Genomic DNA, 22,735 nt, shown 5'->3' on the forward strand with positions numbered 1-22,735 from the left:
CTGGTGTGAAAATGGGAAACCACAGAAAACCATCTTCAGGGCTGACGACAGTGGGGTTCGAACCTACTATCTCCCGAATACTGGATACTGGCCGCACTTAAGCGACTGCAGCTATCGAGCTCGGTATTTCTTGAACTTGATAGAAACTGAATGCTATTGACATAGGGTTTCACTTGTATATTATTGCTTCCATTCAAGCTAGTGATTATTGTTACTGTGCAATATTTGGTTCCTACATGCACAACTGATTCCAATTTTTTCCCCACTTCACCAGGCAGGTTGCTTCTGGTTGCTTAGAAGGACTGTTTCAATAAAATTGAACTATTATCAGTATAATTCATAATTAAACTTCTCATTTGTGGGCTGCCTAGAAGTAATTCATTATTCAAACCTTTTTCCTTACATACCATTGCAATCAATAGGAGAGTATTCAGGTGTTGTTGTAAGGATGTAAAGGAGAGGATATCTGTAAGTCACTGGTAAGACCCCAATTGGAGTATGGGACCCATAGCAGGACTACTTGATACAAGATGAGGAAGATCCAAAGGAAAGCAGCACGATTTGTCCTGGGTGATGTCCAACAAAGGAGTAGTGTTGCAAAAAATGTTGCAACATTTGGGTTGGGAAGACTTGAGAGTAAGGAGATGAGGATGTTCTACTATATGGTATGTTTTGAGTTGTCAGTACAGAGATAGCATGGAATGACAGTAAGATGAGATGGGGCAAGTGCATCCCTGGTCCATAATATATTTGTCCGTTTGAAACTTCTGCCATCTCTTGGGGAGTTAGGTAAAGTTGTCTTGCCTTTATTTAACACTAGATGTTGTGGGTGAAGTCGACTAACAAGCAGTTGTATAGGCCATTTCCAGAAGTAATGCTGTCAACTAACCATCAGAACTCACCGTGCTTTCCGAATCCACGTATCTGGACCATATTTCATTGTAATAACTTCATTTATAGTAAGTTTAAAAGCTAAAAGTATACTCTTTTCATTAACATATTTAATCGTAGAAATACCACGTAACTAATTACAAAAACTTGAGGGGTTGCTCTTGTCCCGCCAGAACAAGTATATGGGGTAAGTTCGTTCATGCCCAATTGGGCAAGTGCATGGTGGGGTGTGCACTTACCCTGTCCATTACTTGCAAACTTTCGCATTTAACTTTTTTGGTAATTTTCACTATTTTACTCTATCTCAGATACGAAATCAGCTCTGAATTCATTTGCATACACAATGGTACGTATTTATGTGTGGAAGTTGCCAGAGAAGGAGGTTATTCGAAAGATGACTTGAATTTAGCAATTACAGAGGTTATGAGTGGTAGATGTGGCACTGAATAAGCAAGTAAATGATTCAACATTCCTCGTAGTACGTTGGTTGATCATGTTAAGGGAAGGCGTGGAAAGAAATCAACAAACTTTGGTCGTCCTACAGCTTTATCCTTGCAGATAGAAACTGAACTTGCTGAAGGATTAAAATACATTGAAAAATATGGCTATGGACTACCTAGTAAACACATTATGTCCCTGGTAGAGGAATATGCTTCCCAAAATGGAATAAAAATGCCATTTAAGGAGGGACATCCTGGAGCTGATTGGCTGGTGCTCTTTATGAGATGGAATAATCTTTCAATCAAAAAACCACAAAGTGTCAAGATTGCATGAACGATGAATTGTGATCCATTCATTATATATGAGTACTTTAACATTTTGAAGAATAGAAGAGTTAGGGCTCTCAGAAAAACTACACTTGATATGGAATCTCGATGAGACCAGTTTTTGCAAAGATCCTTCTAAAACCAAAGTAGTTGGATCAAAAGGAGCTGCGTGTACAAGAATAACTAGTTTATAAGGGAAGGAGAATATCACAGTCCTATTTTGTTGTAATGCAAATGGCAATGAGGGCCCCCATTAATAATTTTTCGAGGGAAAAATGTATGGGACCAATGGACAGCACCAGCAGGAACCAGATTTCCAGGCACGACATATGCAGCTACGGCCAATGGCTAGATGGAAAGTGATGTTTTCAAGAACTATTTAAAGAAAAGTTTTCTTACATGTGTCGGAGAAGAGTGACCAGTGCTCCTAATATGACGGCTGTTCAACTCATGTAGGTCTAAAATTGATTCAAATGGCTAGGAAAGAAAATATGGTGATAATCAAGTTGCCACCCCATTCAAGCCATCGTTTACAACCGTTAGATTTGAGTGTCATGAAGTCTCTCAAAGCTCGCTAGGATGCAACGCTTACATCATGGCAGAGAAAACATATTGGGCAGAAGCTTCCAAAGAGTGAATTTGCAAAAATGGTAGGAAACATATGGAATGAAATACCTAGGGATGTAATTTGTAAATGGGTTTAAGAAAGGAGGAATCTATCCTTTCAATCATACAACAGTACCAGAAGACAGATTTGATCCAGAAGTCCTTAGAAGATGGAAGTTAAGAACAACAGTATCTAACAATAATAGTGTTAATGCTTCGGCTGCTGAAACTGTCCCTTCAACATCAGATGACAATATTGTTAGTGTTTCAGTAACCGAACCCATCCCTTCAAGATCAGGAGATATCCAGCACACTGCATCTGTTGCTAGTATTAATGCCACGCATCAAGCTAGCACTACTTTCAAGTAATTATTAGTAGCTATCATTGAACAATCCTCACTGGGTGAAAACACAAAACGAAAGAAAATCGCTATTGGTGCTAAAGTTATCACAAATGATGATGTTATCAAGCGAATGATGATGTGCGAAGAAAAAGTGGGAAAGGGAAATAGAAAGAACGAAAGATCACGAAACGTATAAAAAATTTGTTCATGATTCATTAGATTGTGACATCTGTACTCCTCTGAATTCAAGTGATGACGACTACCTGTCCCAACTTGTAGAGCAAGAATTGGATGATTTGGAGGATGTTCACAATTGAGGAAGAAATCCATCTGAATGAAAATTAGGAGACTGGATCTTGGTAAATCTTTGTGGCAAGAAATCTTCAAAACACACTGTAGCACAAATCTTATCATTTAATCATGAAGGAAACCCTACAGTAAAATTTGTTAGAAAGGTTTCTGAAAGCTCGCACACCTTGGCTTTCACATATCCAGCCAACGAAGATATCAGTTATATTTTAGAAGATGAAATAATGTCTATTCTCCCTCCGCCATCTGTAGACCGCAGGGGTAAACTGTTGTTTTGCATTTACTTTACTCAGCGAATGGGTGAAGAGTGAAACTTAATATGACAATTTTTTATGATGGACCACAAGTGAAGCTTACTTTTGTTTTATTAATAAGGAGATTTAAACACAGTAAGTTATTTAAATGAATATTTGCAGTCTACTGTTAGTGAAATTGTTTAATTTTTGTTCCTTTATTTTAAAAATTTCATACACAATTTTTAATGTGCTTTGATACAGTGTATCTAATGTTGACATATATTTTCCTTGTAACCTATTTGGTGTAACTTAACTTGGTTTTACAATTTGCTTTTAGTTATTGTTAAGTTAATAAATTGCTTTGAAACCTAAGCAACTTAGCTACGAATAAATGTAAGGAAACACCAGTTTTCATCTTTAATTTCCATATTTTTGTGATGTTTTGTATCTTACACACCCCAACATACTAAGTTGAAGAATTAAATAGAAAACATTATAAATTTTGAAATATGAATTTTCCCCACGATTATGTGTTATACATTTAATGGAAGAATACAGGCTAGAGATGCACTTGCCCCATATCATGGGGCAAATACGTACTCTGGACATTATAGTGATATTTAATTTCCTAATGGAATATACATTCTCGAAGCATATTCAAGGTGCAGTAGTCGCACATAAATAACCAGTCAGTATGCGGAAGAAGTCTTGTTTTGGTAATGGAATTAATTTAGATACATTTAAAATTCAAAGTTGCACTTCCATTTGTAGGGTATGCACTTACCCCAATTCACCTTATACGAATAAATGTGAGCGGAGCTTTTACAATTAGGGAAGATCCTAATATGAAGATTAAGTTTGAATTCAAGAGGACAAATTGGGGCAAATATTCATTTATGAGATGAGGTGTAAGAGGCTGGAATAAATTATCAAGGAAAATGTTCAATAAATTTCAAAGTTCTTTGAAATTATTTAAGAAAGGACAGTTGATATGAAATCTGCCACCTGGGCACAGTGCTAAATGCAGTTCATTGATTGACCGGCAGCAAGGTGAGTAAAGTGCTGCTATTTATGAATTGAGGACATTAGAATGGCACTAAGTGATCATATTACATTTCTCCGAACTTCATATAATTTATACAATATTTTCTGTGTAAAATATACTGTATATCATCTACAAAACTGTAAAGTTGTGACAAAATGAGTAAGATTACTATATTTAATCTTACTTTCTCCTTTAATTACAGTAGCAATTTAGAACTACTTATTCACTCCTTAGATGCAAAAATTATGTGTAAATTCATTATTCCATCATTTAAAAAATATACTGGAGGTTTAAATTGTGAATTGGCATTTTTAAGCCCAAAAGTACTTTGAGTATGCGAACTAATCCTATAGGTAATTGTACTGACAGGTATAAACATTTGAGCATATGTAAGAGAAAAAAGAAAACACACTTATAAACCACAACATTTTGTAAAGAGCTATATTGATGAAATAGGCTATGAATTTGTGCTTTGGAGCATGCACATACGTTGTACATGGGTAGTCAGTTGCTTTTTAGGGTGGCCAGCAGAAAACCATATGTGATAATTGCAATATTTGCCAGAAGTCATTCATGTATCATATGTTTGTGCAGAAGATGCACAAGACATCAGGAAGTCCAATTAAAATAGTCTTAGAGACCGACCATATAATCAAACTGCAGAAGCCATTGTGGATTTTGTATAAAATTGCCCATCATTTGGGGGCTTGAATTTCAGTCACATTATGTTGGACCCAGTCAACTCATGAAGGTACCCATACATTGTGGACCGATTCCAGAAGGAATTTATTTGCATCAGGAGGGAGGAACTTTTGTCAAAAAGCATGAATAGGTCTTAAACTTTTAGAAATATGTGCCAGCTCCACAAAAACTTTGGTTTATCCTAGTTATTTGTTTTGTCACGGGGGTGGTCCTATTGAATTTTGGCTTGAGTTTGACTGATGCTCTTCCTGGCATCATTTAACTTTTCAGGCATAATTCCAACACAACATTCACAAGGTTTTGAACTGCAGCCATTCAAGTGGTATGCCAGCTAATCCAGCTTCCCATATGGCACCTTATATGTACTACAAATTTTTCCAAGCATCACAGAGAGGCAAGCCTACTGCGACCTTTTCCTTCATCAACATGTCTGCATAGTTGCATTCTTTAGCTCAGAAACACATGGAATGCTACAGACTGATGACATATTGTCTTTAGTGGCAAATCACACTTTCCTGTAATAGCAGTTATCCATTGTGCCATACTTTTCGGGACTTAGGGTGAATGCTAAAAAGCATACCTCAACTACATTCTACAAATCACCTGATAGTCTATGTTGCTATTTGCATATAATTATGATTTACATTGCTAGAGGGTCATGATATTGAGCAGACTGGCCTTGTTTGTTAATGCAGTATGACTATAGAGCCAAGTCTGCATTCGGGAGACAGATGGGTTTGAACCCTACCATTGACTGGCCTGGGAATGGTTTTCTGTTGTTTCCCATTTTCACTTCCTGACAAATGCCTGTTCCTATTCATATGCCATAGTCGATTCCTTCCATCTCCGTATCAATTTAATTCACCATCCATTATATTTACAATAGCTATTAAACTAAGGTTGGCGTCTGGAAGGGCATCCGGCCGTAAAGAACATGGCACATAAAACATCTCACGTCATCCCCGACTCCATATCAGGAAGCGAGACCAAGGAGTAGACATATATATGGTTACGAGGAAATCTTACCTACTGAGTCTCAAAGTGCTGTTTTTCCAGCAGTACAAGGGGCTGAGCAGAGCTTGTGCTTTCAAACTTAAACACTTCACTGGCATGCCTGATGATCTTGCGTCATCTGTCAAACAGCCACCAGATGATATCTCATTTCATAGATATTGATTTTGTTCAAGTGGTATAAAGTATAAATAGAAACAATTGTGGGCAAATCTGTCTCATCATAACTTATTGCATCTGTTTAATTTTATACTTAATCCTGGCAATCAGAGGTCCAATTGTACCAAAGTTGACTTTATTCAGCTCACAGTTTAATAGAAAATTATGCTGAATGAGATATGTTGTAAAACATTCTTATAAATTGTTTGTGAATCCAATGAGTATTATTTTTTAAAGTCCTTTCTTTCTGGCAATCTTGTGACTAGGCGAGTTCAGATGTAGTGTAAAGATGATTCTAGGTCAAGGAAGGTTTAGATGCTATACTTTATTTTGTTGATCCTGGTATTGAAAATCAGCTGCTTTCATTGTGTTGTTAATATGTATGGTGCAATTGCTCTCATACATATTTCTTTGTTTGATATGCTTCTTTATGAAGAACCTGTTACTCCTCTTTCAGGGTTGCTACTGGAATACTGGAAGCTAAAATAACCCTAAGAACTGGCGACATTAATGCTCCTGCTGGTTCTAGTAAGAGTGGAGTTAAAAAGAAGAAAACATATCCCACAAAACCCCGAAAATACAAGCCGCACCAATGTGAAGTGTGTGCTAAAGTATTTGGTCGCCGTTATCATTTGAATCAACATATGCTTGTCCACTCTGGAGCAAAGGATTTCCAGTGCCCATTATGCACAAAGTGTTACGCTCGAAAAAATCATCTTGCAAGTCATATGGTCATTCACTCCGGGGAACGGAATTTCGTTTGCAGTGTTTGCTCGAAGACATTCAACAGACCTGGTACGTTGCAAATCCACATGCGTAGTCATTCCGGTGAGAAACCTTTCATGTGTGAAATCTGTGGTAAAGAGTTTACACAAAGAAGTCATCTTAAAGCTCACAAGTTAGTCCATAGTGGTGAACGTAAATTTGCTTGTTCTCTCTGCAACAAGTCCTTCACTCGGCACTCTCACTTGAAATTTCACGCCTTGACACACACTCAAGAACGCCCGTACCCTTGTGAAATCTGTGGTAGGCACTTTACTGAACGTGGTGCTTTGAAAAGGCACATGTTTACACATACTGGTCAGAAATTCTTTCAATGTCAGATATGTTCTAAGTCGTTTGCTGTTCGTGGGAATCTGAAGCAACATTTAATATTTCATTCTGGGGAGAAAAATTTTGAGTGCGCTGTTTGCTTAAAGAAGTTTTCTACCAAGAGTGCCCTGAACAAGCATATACGTTTGCATTGCCGCAAACCGATGTAGTCCATAGTAAGAAGTATGCCATGAAGTTTATAACTCAAGTATAACTTACTCACTGTAATTCGGAGTTGATCTTCTGACATTAATTTCTTCTTTTTTATCTGTTCACCCTCCAGGGTCGGTTTTTCCGTTGTACTCGGTGAGGGATCCCACCTCTACTGTCTCAAGGGCAGTGTCCAGCTTTATACCCTCGGTCGGGGGATACAACTGGGGAGGATGACCAGTACCTCGCCCAGGCGGCCTCACCTGCTATACTGAACAGGGGCCTTGCGGGGGGGGGGGGGATTGGAAGATTGGAAGCGATAGACAAGAAAGAGGGAAGGAAGCGGCTGTGGCCTTAAGTTGGGTACCATCCTAGCAGTTGCCTGGAGATGTGGGAAACCATGGAAAACCAGTTCCAGGATGACTGAGGTGGGAATCAAACCCACCTCTACTCAGTTGACCTCCAGAGTCTGAGTGCACCCCATTTCTCGTACCACTTTTCAAATTTTATGGAAGGGCCAGGAATCAAGCCCGGGCCTCCAGGGGTGACAGCTAATTACACTAACCACTACACCACAGAGGCAGACCATTAATTTCAATAATGAGGTATTTGAAATTATGTAGTGAAAAATATTTTAGTTGGTAGCTACTATGATTATTCATGAGTTGCCACTCCACTACCTGGCTTTTCAGTTTGCCTTTAATGCCCAACCTGGGTCAATTTCACCGAAGCTATAAAATGATGGTGTATTTATTTTATTGTTGATAATGCCGTTTTGAAATTAAAGAACTATTGTTTGTGAGCGGTAATATTTATTGGAGATCCAGCCATATGGGCAATATGAGTAGCTTCTTCATAAATTACAATCATAACAACATATAAGAAATCTTCTCAAAATGTTGGCAAATACTGAATTTACATCCGTGAGTTGGAGATAAAGAAAAAAGAAAATTACTATGAAGGGAGGTAAAGAGATTTTTTCATGTTATTTTCAATTTATTTATAATCACTGGATGCTTTTGTTGCTGGAATTACGATATCATCTAATTCACCCAAACTTACATTTCATCCATCAGATTCTTCCTCCATAAAATGTAGTTATTCCAGGATTTCTTTAGTCACACAATTGTTTATGAGGCATCTTTACACCAAGCTCTCAAGAGAAGCAGACAGGGATCACATCATGCCCAATAACAACAAATAAATAGAAGCATTGTTGCTTTACTTGCATCTAAATGCCATTGGTGACTGAGTAAAGGGAGTGATATGAAGTATTTCACAATCAGAGATACCAACAGTAAGACATGAATCACTTACAAAAACGTGGATCAAAATGACCTTGTGTTGGGTGTTTTTGGTAAACTGCAATTTTTTGGAAAGTTCCGTATTTATAAACCTAATTTTTTTAATAATTAAATATTCGTAGTTAATAAAACTCAAAAAATGATGTTCCCATTGATCAACTTCAAAAGTTAAAAATAAACTCTTCAACCTCAGCTTGGTCAAATTGACATAGGTTGTATGTTCTAAACTCCTCAGCATTCCAGTGTAATAATATTTCATTTTGGATTCAACACCCTCACCCTCTATAACTTCTATGTACTTTTAGTATAATTGAATTAAATATGTTTATATTCATTTCCTCACTGATCTATGCTAGTTCCTGAAATTTCCTTAAAGGCAATAAAAATTTTAGAATCCATTCTCCCTTGTGTTTTTATTGATCAAAAGTTATATAACTGCCTGGTTAGAGTATACTGATAAGAACAATGATGCTGGTATTGCTTGATAATTAAACTGATTAAATCATATAAAATCTCATTTCAGATTTTCAATTATGTTTGTTGTGAGGTCAGTTACCTTACTATGGCTAGCTATTTGCTTTACGTCGCACTGACACAGATAGGTCTTATGGCGACGATGGGATAGGAAAGGCCTAGGAAGTGGAAGGAAGCGGCCGTGGCCTTAATTAAGGTACAGCCCCGGCATTTGCCTGGTGTGAAAATGGGAAACCACAGAAAACCGTCTTCAGGGCTGCCGACAGTGGGGCTCGAACCCAGTCTCTATGGTTGACTAGAGATTTGGTTAATTGATTAGGTGTTTTATCAAATCAACATTCAAACTCAAGGGATGTATTTGCCAGTTATCGAGAATTTGCTCAATTTGAGGCTAAGAACCTGCCCATTGAGCATTTTTCATATGTGTAGTGGTCCATATCCAGGATAAATTATACTCTCATGCTATTATATAGTGTGATTCAGCAGCCCCTTCCAATATCATTTGCTGCAGTCCAACTAACATGCACATGGTTACAGGAGTTCTATTCCCCTGCAGGCGTAGTGTGGGGTACTAATAGGAGTTCTATTCCCCTGCAGGCGTAGTGTAGGGTACTAATGTTCAGTGAGCACATTTTGCACACGATTCGGAATGCTAGCGAAATGTTATCCATTTGCAAAACATGTCTCGAAATCACGTAGCAACGTCTTTTTACCATATAATTACGTTAATGTGTCGTGCCTCGTGACCGGGTGTAACGAAGAGGGGAATCAATGCATAAAACGAGGTAACAGTGCAGTAATTAATGACAAACACTGAACAGGATGACGTATGTGTACTCTGTTCTCATCGTACTACCAACATATTTCCAGCCATGTAGCATAGCAGATATGGTTAGGCGTTCGCCTAGCAATCGAAGGAATGTGCCAGTGGCGGTTCGAATCCTGCAACGTTCAAATATTTTTGCAACGGTACGATGTTTTAATACATAAACACAGGCCCACGTTTGCCACATTTAAACAGTAGAATGACTCCTTATTCATCTTGTGCCCTGCGCATACTCCGTTGGTTAGGCCCTGAATGTACTGTAATCTCTGCTCTCATTTGGCATGTTTAACAGAGGAATGCGTTGACATGCTCCTCTTTATGGGGAAAGAAGAAAAAACGCGTGCGAGATAGTATGACTGTACCAGGAACGGTATCCCGACAGACGACACCCGGGTGCTACGACATTCCGCCTTGTTTAAAGATGCCTAAGAACAACAAGCGTGATTTCCAACCAGCCACCAGTCCGCGATAGGCCCGTTACATTGGGTGAAACAGAAGAGGCCGTTCTGGAGGCAGCTCGTAATAATCTGCACATCAGTACAAAGGTGATCACACGACAGGTGAACAGCAGCCAGCCGTCCGTCTGGCGAATACTGCATTAACATAAATTTCACCCATACCATCTTGAGCTACACCAAGAGATCCATGGACGGGATTTCGAAGCTTGAATGGAGTTCTGTCTGTGGCTAGTAGGCAGGTTGGACAATGAAGCAGCATTCGTATCGCATATGTTCTCGGACGAATCGCGCTTCCACAATAATTGGAACGTCAATCGCCACTACATGCACTATTGGGAGTCCGGACAGTCCTCACTGGGTAAACAGGCGGCCCATCCAATACGATGGGGAGTGAATGTTTGGTGTGGAATCTTGGGGATCGCCTTATTTGACCTTATTTCTTTGAGGGCCATTGGGCCATGCTACCTGCCCTTTCTTCGTCAGGAACTCCAATTGTTGCTGGAGGATGTGCCCTTGCACGATCGTTTGACGATGTGGTTGCAACAGGATGGAGCTCCACCACATTCAACTTTGCGCATTCGTAACCATCTGAACGAGGAACTACCAAGGAAATGGATAAGACGAGGAGGCCCTGTTTCTTGGCCCGCCAGATCACCGGATTTACTGCCGTTAACGCCTGAGGTGGAAATCGAACCCACCTCTACTCATTTGACCTCCCGAGGCTGAGTGGACCCCGTTCCAGCCCTCATACCACTTTTCAAATTTCGTGGCATAGTCGGGAATTGAACCCGGGCGTCTGGGGGTGGCAGCTAATCACACAAGTTCTTCTTGTGGGTCCATTTGAACAACACCTGGAATGCTTCAGCGCGCAAGACGATCTACTGGATACCGGGCCTGAATGTGCATATACCTAAACGGTCATCACATCGAGCATTTCTCTCTTAATCTGTTCTCCATGGTTGGTTTTTCCTTCGGACTCAGCGAGGGATCCCACCTCTACCGCCTCAAGGGCAGTGTCCCGGAGCGTGAGACTTTGGGTCAGGGGATAACACCGGGGAGAATAACCACTATATTACCCAGGTGGCCCCATCTGCTATGCTGAACAGTGGCCTTATGGGGGATGAGATAGGGATAGACAAGGAAGCGGCCGTGGCCTTGAGTTAGGTACCATCCCGGCATTTGCCCGGGAAAGAAGTGAGAAACCATGGACAACCACTTCCAGGATGGTTGAGATGGGAATCGAACCAACCTCTACTCATTTGACCTCCCGAGGCTGAGTGGACCCCGTTCCAGCCCTCTTACCACTTTTCAAATTTCGTGCCGTAGTCGGGAATCGAACCCGGGCCTCTGGGGGTGGCAGCTAATCACACTAACCACTACACCACAGAAGCGGACACATCGAGCATTTGCTGCGATAGAACATTGTCAGGTCAATTGTGTTCCTATTATTTCCGGTCTGTATGTGTCCCGCCTGCTAACTAATCGGCCCTTCCTAGGGCCACTAACACATTCATTCACACAAAATTCGCATGAAAGCGGGTATTGAACTTACATTGCTTGCGATACGTATTAAACAAATATTTCAGAAATGTGTAATCTTCGCCCGGGACTCGAACCTACCACCTGACAGGCAAGCCCGGTCCGCCACGCCTTTACATCTTACACTACGGTTCCGTACGGCACAATAGGCAGCTTACAGCAAGTATTAGCTTTACTGCGGTCACAATATCAATTTAGTGTTTCCCCGGGGTCTCAGGTTCATATGATCTAGAAAGCAAACGTATGTCTTCCAGTGTTAAATACGAGTATAACATCACGGCATCCTATCATGGTGAGGAGGTAAATACCAAGATATCCAATTATGTTGTCTGAGCATATCGACAGGGTAGATGTTTTTAGGACGAAATTAATATTGTGGGTTGCATAAAACTACATTGGAAGGGGCAGCTGAATCACGCTGTATAATATAATCTTATGTTGCGGTTGCAAAACAGAAAAGTAAGATAATGTTAAGGTTCGGATTTAAGATATCTATTTACACCTGTAGGCTCCTCTATTGATTTTCTGTAAGCTTTGAATTTCAAAATAATAATGGTGGCACATATTTTACACTAAAGAAGTTGCGATTAACAATATTTGAACAGTATGTGGTTCTAGTTCAATAGCCGGGCTGAGTGGCTCAGATGGTTGAGGCGCTGGCCTTCTGATCCCAACTTGGCAGGTTCGATCCTGGCTCAGTCCGGTCAGCCATGTCGGCAGATTTACTGGCACGTAAAAGGAACTCCTTCGGGACTAAATTCCGGCACCTCGGCGTCTCCGTAAACTGTAAAAGTAGTTAGTGGGGCGTAAAGCAAATAACATTATTCTTGTTCAATAATTGCTCTATATCTTCTAAGTCATTTTTGCATAAATTAAGGTGCCCAGTTTTCTCATGTTCGGTAGTACTTTGCTGACATAAGATAATATTCTTTGTAAAACAAAATCCAACCTTGTCTTTTCTCACAGTATCTATTCCTTAACAACTTTTACAGTTAGAATGACAATTTTTTTATGCTCATGCCTCAGCGCTGGTCCTGTGAGATGCTCTTGGCGACAGGACTTCCTAAGGTATACTGAGAATATTTTAAAAAATGAGTATTCTTTCAGTAGTGTATGTGGTTACTGGCGAGCTTGCAAAACTGTTCTGGTACATTTCACCACTACACTCATCAAGGGATTGAGTGGCACAGTCGGTCGTATTAATTCAACTTCTTTCGCCGAATAAATTTTTCACAGCTCAAACTCAGGTGGAGAGCATTTTATTGCGGTCTGAAAAACTACTTTACAGTTCCATTAAATAATTCAGAAGTGGAATAGCTACAGCAACACAAAAATATTGTTTTGGATAACCAATGTTTGTTACTCCGGAGAGATACCAATCGTGGCGTATAAATCGGCCAATAATAATGTGGTCGTTTTGAACGTATTTGAAAAGTGATCTTTTAGTATTAGTTTCAATTTTTCTAAATACAAAATCACATTCTAAATGTGATCAACTGCTGACTAAATCACTAAAGGAAAAATGGGGAAATTATATAGTCAACATAGAGTAAAATATTTTCGCCAATAATCAAAGACGTGTATCAAAACCTCAAAAACCAAACCCCATGGCACAACAGCCCCGAAGAAACTACCAAGAGACTGCTGCTCAGCCCGAAGGGCTACAGATTATGAGGTGCAGTGTGGTCAGCACGACGGATTCTCTCGGTCGTGATTCTTGACTTTCTAGACCGGGGCCGCTATCTCACTGTCAGATAGCTCCTTAATTGTAATCACGGCAGGATCGATTTACGCGCGATTGCCCGTAATGGGGTTAGATACAACACACAAATTCTTGAAATATCAAAGAAAATGATATCACGGAAATAAGGAAATAGTTACAATCATGATGGCAGTGCATGTGACAAGAAAAAGTTCAAAAATGTTGCGCCTAACACCGAAGAAAAACACACAAATGAATGCATACTGCTAGTTAACAGATGCAAATCCTATAAGAAGAAATATATGCGATATAAAATTAAGACATATAAAGGAGAGAAGAATAAAGTACGTATTATATATCAACACAATTAATATAGTTGCGCAAAATACGCAAGAAATAAGAAGGATTAAGTAAGCCATACATAGAGAAGAAGGAATTGAACAAGCCTTGGCTTATAAACGAGAAAACGAATTTAACGCAACAGCTACAAATTAATCCAACTAGCAATTAATAGCCATTAGAAGAAGATAAGACTACAGTAGACATCTTGGGAATCTGTCTCATATTTAAAGAAAAGCCGATAATAAACGTGACTACAGACAATATATTAATGTTAGCAGGCATATTTGTCATAATGTCCCAGATGATGTCATATATGTACATGATTCTGTTTAGTGTGCAAGACAAGCTCAAGATGATATTCTAAGAAGCAGAAGGATGCCTGTTCGGTGCCATGCCAACCGAGATGACCGAAGGATGGAGCCTGACCACAGCCGACAGAGGACCAAAACCAACATGTTCCCGACCACTTAAAGGATAGAAATTAAGTGTCATACCACATTAAACATAACAGCTAGGTAACATGTAATATAGTAGAGTTGCATTTTGTTGAATAGGGAGTAGGTCGATTGAATCTTGAAAATGAACCAATGTAGGTTATCGCGAGTGACTTGATAATATACGAATATCGTGACGGAGTTAAGTATGCTTAAGAAGAAACTATAGTGCATTCCATGTTAAGAAAACAGTATTGCTCTTATGACAACAGGGTTGTCATATCGAACGGCTCTGCCCAACACCATGACGGGAAAATTGTGGCTCATAAATCTGACAAATTCAGGATTTAAGTTCAAGATAAAAAGCGGAAGAAACTAAGCTGTAAATTATTTTTATGAGTTAAAGGAGATAGGGGTTTACTGGGGCTATTTTTTTTGGTACAGAATCAGAGGTAAACTACGGCACGTAAGAAACCCCAACGTTGAAGTGTAAGGCAAATTGGGGAAGGAAGGTGAAATGTGCTGGCTTCCCTGTATAGTCCAAAATTACTCAAGACCGTGCGATTGCCAAGTCTCAGATTTGTTTTTTGAATAGAAACTATATTCACCGCGAACTGACTAATTAACTGGCGTGGCCCAGTAAGGTGCCTGTCATAACCGCTACAATTCCTCTATAACAGTGCCATAGTGTAAATTATATTTTAGGTTATAAGCGGCGAGATGCTACTTAACTTTCACTCACGTCCCCATGCGCAAAAGGAGATAAGTGCTCGAAGAGCATCACTTCGTGTGGTGAGCTTCAGCTTCTTCGACATTTTCAGGGGGTGGAGTTTTCTCCTACAAGGGGAGTGCGCAGGTTTTCGAACACTAACATTTGCTGGTGCTGACTTAGACCCTCCGGATGGAGGGCGAGTGTCCCCTTTCGCAGGAGGGGTGGGAGAACGCCTGGTGAGGGCGTCCTTCTCCACCTCCGTTGCATGTTTAGAAGGACTGGGAGGTAAATTCTCAGCCCCAGCAAAGATGCCGGCTTGGGCGCAGCTTTCGCCGTCCTCTTGGGGAAAGAAGACCCTTCCCCTGCTACATCTGTTTAGGTTTCTTAGCCGGCACAGGTTATTGTGTGGTCGAAGGTTGGGATAATCCCGCCTTCGAGCTTTTACACATTGCGGCGTTGATCACTGGAGCCTTGGGCGCAGTGATCTTCTGAGAAGGTGTTGCTGATGTGAATGACGAACCTGGTAGATTCTGTGCTATCATGCTGAAGTGTAATGTCTTGGCAGGTGCATTTATAGAATTGAACGTAAGGCACGCTTACTGCCACCTGGGCGACTGCCCTAAATGCAGATCAGTATTGATTGCTGATGGAAGGAAAGACCATCTTGGGCTTTCATCACCTGGATCTCCTTCTCACTCCACTGAGAAATACCGGACAGATCCCACCTCGAGGAGAATGAAGACCAGGGCAGTTAGTGCATCTGTAAGGAGATGCCGGCTGTAAGGAGATGTACCACACACAGACTGATTCGAACAATGAGATACCATGTGTCCGAATCCTTGGCATTGAAGGCACCGCATGAGCGGCGGAATGTACTGTCTCACATCGCAACGATATATTTTTTGCTCGTTGCTTTACGTCGCACCGACACAGATGGGTCTTATGACGACGGTGGGACAGGAAAAGCCTTGGAATGGAAAGGAAGCAGCCGCAGCCTTAATTATGGTACAGCCCCAACATTTGCCTGGGGTGAAAATGGGAAACCACGGAAAACCATTTTCAGGGCTGCCGACAGTGGGGTTCTAACCCACTATCTCCCGGATGCGAGCTCACAGCACGGCCAACTTGCCCGGTACACAGCGATAATTTGTTACCTTGACTTTCTCTGGAAACATTGACAATTTGGAGACTATGAATGCACCCGTGACAACGTCTTCAGCGTTGACTTTGTGCGTAATGCGCCGAATGTGTGTTACGCCACGGAGCTTCCATGCCTTCCATCAACTCATCGTCAGTGCTCTATCACGGTGAAAGATAACTCTTCGAACCACATTCAAGATTTTGTGCTCCTCTTTGACGGACATTTCGCCAAAGTAGTCACACTTGAGCAAATGATCAGTTTGATGTGCAGTACGAGTCTTGAGCAGCAAACTACCATTGCGCATTTTATTTAAATTTTCCAGTTCGCCGTAGATTCCTTCAATGTGTCTGCTGAACAAGATATACTTCACCAGCTAAACATTTTGCACATATCTTCTGGTAGAAACTAGGAACCTAGGGAAGCTGGAACCAAAATTAACACGCTGCGCTTGTTCCCAATAAAAATAAATAAAATGTTAAAGACTTCGGTGGCAGATCACCCTGGTGAGGTGTTTCGAAGCCATGTCAGAAATCATCCTACCCGAATACCACCCACACCGATCAGGGGCCTCTGCAGCTGAACCAAGCTGCCTAGGAAATACCCACCTGGTCTTAGCAGGTATTACCCGGGGTCCGATATTGGACGATACGGGCTGAATGAGGCCATGATCAATAAGACTCGCCTTATAAAATCACCCACAACAGCATATGCCCCATAGCGTGTACAGCGTGATAAGTATACGCTAAAAATAAAGAACAATTAACAATATGTCCTTCTGGCATTCGGATGTGCAGGAACCAGTGTTGTCAGGCGGATACTACCGCGCGGGTACATAGTGCTCCCACGCAACTGGATTTTTGGGATACCGTTGTGTTTTCGAGCGTAGTCACACACGCAAGAGGCCCACCCCTAAGCAGCACACACATCAAGAATTTTATTTCGGTCTACAACAAACCCGCATAAAAAATAAAGAGTGTATTTCCGCGAAATCGCCACTGGTGTTGTGTGGAGATAATTCCATATCGCCAAGTAGTAGCGTAAGCTTTCTCTAGGTCAAAAGCACGGCAACTAGGTGTTTCTTCCGGGGAAAGGTCTCCTGAATGGTACTCTCCAGTCTGACCAGATAAATAGTGGCACACCGATGAGAGCGAAAATCACACTCGTAGTTAGCCAAGAAATCTTCGTTTTCCAGGGAAGTTGTCGATTCACCATCCTTTCAAATAGCTTAGAAAGATCATTTGTAAGACATATTGGCTTGTAACCATCCAGAAGTTTTGACTTTACCTCACTTGGGAATTGGTATCACAATTCCCTCACGCCACTGAGATGAAAACACTCCCTCACTCCATATTCTGTTGAATACGGTGCGGATATCGTTGAGGCATCGGTCACTCAAATGTTTAGGCATTTGATTGTGGATTTTGTCCGGTCCAGGAGCCGTGTCCATGCATAGCGTGAGTTCACTTCCCAATCCCCACTCCGTTAAAGGTACTAAAAAATGCGAAGCACTGGTGGCGAAGCAGAGCTGGTATGTCTCTCCTTCGCGCTTAATTGGCATAAATGCATGGTCGTAACTTCCAGAGCTGAACGTATGTGTGAAATTTGACGCGTTGTGCTGTCCAATGACTGACTACATCTCCATTCCTGGAGATTCCATGGACTGAGGAGCAAATTCTGAATTCCAACAATACAGCGCAGTTTTGTCCACACAATGCAGTATGTGTCGTCATGGAAGACACATAGTTTTTCCAGGTAGCTTCCTTAGATTCTTGTATCAAAAAATTGCCTTAACGCGGAGACGCTTGATGGTGATATGACTGGCAATCATAGGATTCTGTAGCAACCAGAATTCTAGTTGCAATGGAAGAAACGCGGTAGTCAACAGTTTCCAACAAATCACCATCCATCACAGCGCGCTTTGAAAATTCTGGCTAATTTGCCCACCGAAATAACCAGCGCTTGGATATTTCGGACTGTCCTTGATTCAAGAGAGTTAGAAGTATCGGGAAGTGGTCACTATCACAGAGATCATCGTGTACTTGCCACCGTAACACAGAAACGAGCCCACGGCTGCACAAGGTAGCATCGGGTGGGAAAATGTACCATGTGCGCTTCTGTAATATGTCGGTTCCCCAGTGTTAAGTAGTCAAAAATCGAACTGGTTAATCAATCGCTTGAGTTCTACCCCTGGCACAGGAAGTCGGAGAACCCCAAAGTGTGTAACGGGCGTTCACGTCTTCCAGCAAAAAAGGAAGTAACTGAGCAATCAAATCTTGGAGGTCAAGCACTTGAAGATCGTTGTCCGGCGGAATGTGCACGTTGCACACCGTTGTCATTACTGGCAAAGGCGCGAGAACTGCAACTGCATCTAGCTGAGGACGGAGCGGTATTTCGTCGCTTAAGGTGTCGGAGTTGACTAGGGAAAAACACACCCAGTTGCCGCGCCATCCACAGCTACTCTGTTTTAGAATAAAGACGATATCCTCTTATAGTCGTGTCGTGTCAATTTCTCAAACGAGATTCCCGTAGACAAAATATGGATGTCACAGAGACTGATATTAATTGACGTAACTCAGCTAGGCGACAGTGATAAATATTGTGCGAGTGTGTAGATATGTAGCGCTACAAAATTAGGACAATTTATTTTCCTTGTTTCCGCGTACTACAGTGCATTGTCCGCCATCTTTGTTGATGTCCTTTCGAGTCATCACCATCCACGATAATGAGTGGTTCAGTCCCTACCGTCTCCTCAGCAGAAGGACACAACGTGACCGAGCACTCCGTGAATAGGGAACTTTCTGACTGGGAACGCTGGGCCTTCTTCCTGAGAAAATCAAGTCTTTCCCACCCCCTACCCCGCCCTGATGGCGGAGGACTTCCCAGCCGAACATTCCTGGGAAGGTCCCTTCCCAGGCAATGTCGACAATAATACACTTTTTGTCTTCCCAGGAGGACCTGTTACCTTCTTGGGATCACTAGATGCTTACGAGGGCCATCCGGAAAGTAGTACCCGTTAGCGCCGCATGAAGCGCTGACGACTCGCGTAGCCGCTGGGCAAGGTCAGACCGCGTCAGTAGCTTGTCTGCCCGCTCTGTGCGATGTTGCATGTTGCATTGCCTGTGTTGTGTCTGTGATCGTTTAAAATGTTTAAACAAATTGAGATCCCCGCCAGTTGTGAAGTGAGGGCCGTGATTAAATTTCTTAATGCACGAAACGTTCGACCTTGTGATATTCATCGCCAATTAACGGAGATATATGGAGAGAATGTGATGAACGAGTCGTCTGTTTGACGCTGGTGTCGCAACTTCAGCCTGGGGAGGGGGAATACACACGACGAGGAGCGTTCAGGGAGACCATCTGTCATTACAGACCAACTGCCGAGCGCAGAAGACGAATGCGTGAGGAACGATCGGCGCGTCACAATTGATGAACTCTGTGAACGTTTTCCTAATGTGTCTCGAACAATTGTTCATGAAATTATCAAAGACCATCTGCACTATTCAAAAATCTGTGCAAGGTGGGTTCCATCGCATTCTTACAGAGGAACACAAAACCAAGCATATGGCTGCAGCACTGACGTTTCTGGGACGTTAATCCGATGAAGGAGAGACTTTCCTGACTCGCATCATTACTGGCGACGAAACATGGGTTTGTTATGCATCACCTGAGAGTAAACGACAGTCAAGGGAGTGGAATCATGCTCATTCACCAACCAAACCAAACAAATTCAAGACAGTTCTGTCCATCAGAAAACACATGGCAACCGTTTTCTGGGATCGCCGAGATGTACTGCTCATTGATTTTATGGCCCGTGGAGACACAATTAATGCTAATGCGTATTGTGAAACATTAAGGAAATTACGGTGAGCAATACAAAATCGACAAAATCATCTCTTTACGAAGCTTAAAGACTTTCTGGCGGGAAAAAGATTTGACAGCGATGAAGAACTTAAACGAGCCGTGACTACGTATCTCAATACGCTGGCGGTGGAAGACTATGACGCTGCAATACAGAAACTCGTCCCACGTTATAACAAATGCCTAAATTTGCTTGGAGATTTTGTGGAGAAGTAGTGTAAAGTATGCTCTTTCCAATAAAAATGTGTATATTTGTTAATATAAACTCCTGCGTCTTTATTGTGAAAACGGGTACCGCTTTCCGGATGGCCTTCGTACTTGTTCATATTAATGGCTGAAATAACCACTGCTTGCTCTGTAGAGGTAGTTGGTACAAAACTTTGTGGGGTGATCCACACGTTCGCGACCTTTTCAGTGAAGATCAACCGAACACACTTCTCTCTACACACACACGCACTCGTTCACTCGCTCGTTGCTGTATATCAGATAGGTGAGGAAACCGAGGGGATAGGTATGCAAAGCTTCCGTTCGACAGATCGCCACTGCTAAACCAGGTAGAGAGAGAAACCATGCGTTCCTTATCACATATGTTTCCTTACGTCATTCTTCTGACTTAATTATATAGATAACAGAGTGCTAGTATTTCATTTTTACTTCCGTCTACTTCTACATCCTTGTACTGTAGGAAGACACTGCAATGTCTGCTGTCATAGGAGTAGTATAATTTTCTTTTTATACGTCGATCTGCTAAAATGAAATGCAATCTAGATTGCAGTATTCTCTTTTTCTGTTTGGAATCGAACCACCACTAATCCGCCGAGAAAGCTAATAAACCAGTGAACGACGTGTAGGACCGCATGTAACGCTGTAAAATTCCACATGTTAATTTAATAATAATAATAATGATAATAATAATAATAATAATAATAATAATAATAATGTGGTGCATAGTTTCTGGAAAGGCTTGACGATGACCCAATGAAGATGTCATAAACACCCAGTTCCGAAGCGAGGGGAATTAAGAGTACGAGAAGATTGATTCCGAGAATTGAACGAGGGCCATCGGACCAAAGGCAGCAAGCTACTCTGGTGATTCAAACAATTAGGACTTGACGTCACTAAACCAACTATCGAAAAGGAGTGACCTAAGTCCAGTGGTAGCCCACGTCTTGATCGCAGCATACGCCACTGGAACATAACAAGGGCAGTATTCTCACAAATTTACCAGAACTTTTGAAACGCAGTGGAAGTTGCATAAGATTATATAGTTATTTTGGATATCGACTGAAAATGACCGCAAACGGACCGTAAACTTGATTTCGTTCTCATAAGCAAAGTGAGCTGAACATAAGAGGCTAACTACAACTACATGATGTCCCCATATCGCCACAAAAATCTGGTGATGCCCCAAGTAGCCAATCACTCAGGCGTGTCCGGTCCTAACTCTCTAAGCAAAGTCTAAAGTAAAATATTACCGCTAATACAGATTTTGGGTAACATATACTTCGATAGACCGGCATTAATATCAGGTGAAGCTATCTACTTAAATAATCGACGACAGTCGGTTAAATTAATTACTAAATTTATTCAAACAAACAGGCATGAAACCATAAAATGATCGAACTCAATGAAAACGATCAAGCATAAACACACACAAATAAATGTACATTATATCAACAGATTTCACGGGTCCATCAACACGCTTAATCCCACGTGGAAACACTTATCAGTTCAGAATATAATAACTAGAGTATTACCAAACTACACCTGCGATTTAATCACGTGTGACTTGTATTTAATTCATGAGAAATGAGTAGCTAATTTTATGTACGCAAACACGGTGGTGGTGTCCTTAACAGTCTTTACGTGATTATTTAGGGGGTATTATCACTTAGCCTACACTTATTTTAATAATCGTACGTGTATCGCAATAACTAATTACACACATTGCAAGTTATGAATCTCATTCCGTATTGACGGTTATCACTTTACAAAAGAAAATATTTATAAAATGCTCCTATCAATATAAGTCAAGTCATATGTTAGATGAAGCAAAGTCTATACATGTTTCAGCCTATTCTCAAGGCTATCTTCAGTAGTAAAACAGTGATTACATAATATACAAACAAATTAAAAATCGTAATGATGTGAAGTGACAGTGATCATGATTAGTGAGTTAAAAACACATTGAGGTACAAAGTCCTCTCGTCTAATAGATCTTGCTGACTGTTAACATGAAAACACTATGCTGAGGAGTGTAGTGAGACCGTCAATACTACGAATAAAACGTGTATAACGTCTGTAATGAGAAAAAAAGGAATATATGAGTGGATGAAAAACAAGTTAAAAATGATGTACGAAAAGAAAACTCATATGACTTACTTGTAACTAAAAGTTGTCGTCTCGAATGGAGATGACTTTGTCGGTCTCAAGTCACATTGACAACTAAGCCTGTGTGTGGCTTACTGTGTATCTGTGTCGATGTGGTTGACTTGTATTGATAGGAGGATTTTATAAATATTTTCTTTTGTAAAGTAATTACACACACACAATAAACTTACATACAATCACATAAAAACCTCACGTGGATTTCAATTCACCACGATAAAACACATATTTACAACAAATCAAAT

At 41.0% G+C, this 22,735-nt stretch overlaps 1 protein-coding gene across 1 annotated transcript in view; it reads left to right on the forward strand.

The window, feature by feature from the left end:
* LOC136856733 (zinc finger MYM-type protein 1) overlaps positions 1-6,645 on the forward strand; it is a 179,501-nt gene extending 172,856 nt beyond the window's left edge. The window contains exon 6 of the mRNA XM_067134809.2: positions 6,528-6,645. The gene's annotated coding sequence lies outside the window, so the exon portion shown is untranslated. The remainder of the gene's footprint in view (positions 1-6,527) is intronic.
* The last annotated feature ends 16,090 nt before the right edge of the window (positions 6,646-22,735 follow it).

The sequence above is a fragment of the Anabrus simplex genome, chromosome 1 (genome assembly GCF_040414725.1).
Source record: "Anabrus simplex isolate iqAnaSimp1 chromosome 1, ASM4041472v1, whole genome shotgun sequence".
Classification (NCBI taxonomy): domain Eukaryota; kingdom Metazoa; phylum Arthropoda; class Insecta; order Orthoptera; family Tettigoniidae; genus Anabrus; species Anabrus simplex.